The 1,237-nt window shown below is 58.4% G+C and overlaps 1 protein-coding gene across 1 annotated transcript in view; it reads right to left on the bottom strand.

Moving 5' to 3' along the window:
- The window catches only part of ACOT11 (acyl-CoA thioesterase 11), an 11,839-nt gene that overhangs the window by 5,724 nt on the left and 4,878 nt on the right, over window positions 1–1,237 (bottom strand). The window lies entirely within an intron of this gene.

The following is a 1,237-nucleotide window of genomic DNA, read 5'->3' as shown; positions in this document are numbered from 1 at the left end:
CCCGGGGGGCTGGGGCCGTGGGTTATCCAGCACACATGCCGGCACCGAGCGGCTCCCGATTGAGGTGCCACAGTGTTACGGCTCACTGCCCGCTGCAGTAGAAGCTGCCTGGGACAGTGGGGACATGCCGGGATGGCCTGCAGGGCATGGGGACAGCCACCCCCAAGACGTGGGAGCCCATGGGTGTCCAGCCTGGCGGTGAGATGTCACCCCTGAGCATCTGCGTGCAAACAGTGCCCCAGGTCTGGGGTGCTGCTGGGACACCTGAGGGGTGCTGAGGTGCCTGAGGCTTGCTTGGCACCCCCAGCCATGCGGGCATGCACGCTCCTGCCAGAGCAAACAGCTCCTCCAGCCTTGCATGCACTGTCCTGCACAACACAGGCACCCATGGCACCTTCCCACAGGCCCTTGGCCGGCAGCAGCAGCAGCCCCAAAGCTGCAGGCACCTTGACTGCTCCCATGCCTTCTCTGCTCCAGGGCCTCCCAGCAACAAACACCTTGGGATACTGGGAGACGGCAGGAGGCAGGATCCGGCCAGGGGCATTTTGCATCATCTCTCACATGAAACATCTGCTGGCAGCAAACTGCTGTTCGCAGAGTCCAGGAGGTCTCCTCTGGGCCCTCAGTAGGCTTCAGAGTAAACACACAGACAGCTTCAGCTCTGCAGCCTAACCTAGTCCAGACCGGTACCAACCAAATGAGCAAATGCAGCATATTGGCAACACCGACAGCAAACAGAGTCTTTACCAAATGCATTATTAAATCAGGAACACTCCTCATCCCCTAAGAGACCAATACTAGAAAACTCAGTGGAAAAATAAACCCTATAACCGCCACTGCAAGTTTGCACCGTAGAGGGCTCAAAACCAGAAGTGAGGAAGAGTCAGTGTGTGCTTCGGCACCATAACTTCCCCCCTTGCCCCCACGCATGACTTCTGGCTTAAAATTACTATAATAATCTTGGCTACTCAACACGCTTTGCACGTTGGCTCTGGCTGGAGCAGGGGCGGCATGAGGCTGGGATGGTGCCTCCAGCTGTCCCCTAGCAAGGACCCTGGGCCCAGCAGCAACCCTGCGCCCGCTGCAGCATGCCAAAATGTTAGCGGGGTTACGTGAGCAGCTTCCATGCATCTTCCAGGCCATGCCACGTCAGTGGGGTTAATGCTCCCAACTCACGGCAGAGCGCATTAGGCCCGGCTGCTCTAGGGCTGCAAATGTCCATACCAGACACCGCTCT

This window comes from Pygoscelis adeliae, unplaced genomic scaffold, assembly GCF_000699105.1.
Source record: "Pygoscelis adeliae isolate BGI_AS28 unplaced genomic scaffold, ASM69910v1 Scaffold181, whole genome shotgun sequence".
NCBI lineage: Eukaryota > Metazoa > Chordata > Aves > Sphenisciformes > Spheniscidae > Pygoscelis > Pygoscelis adeliae.
This window is presented reverse-complemented; position numbering and strand designations above follow the sequence as displayed.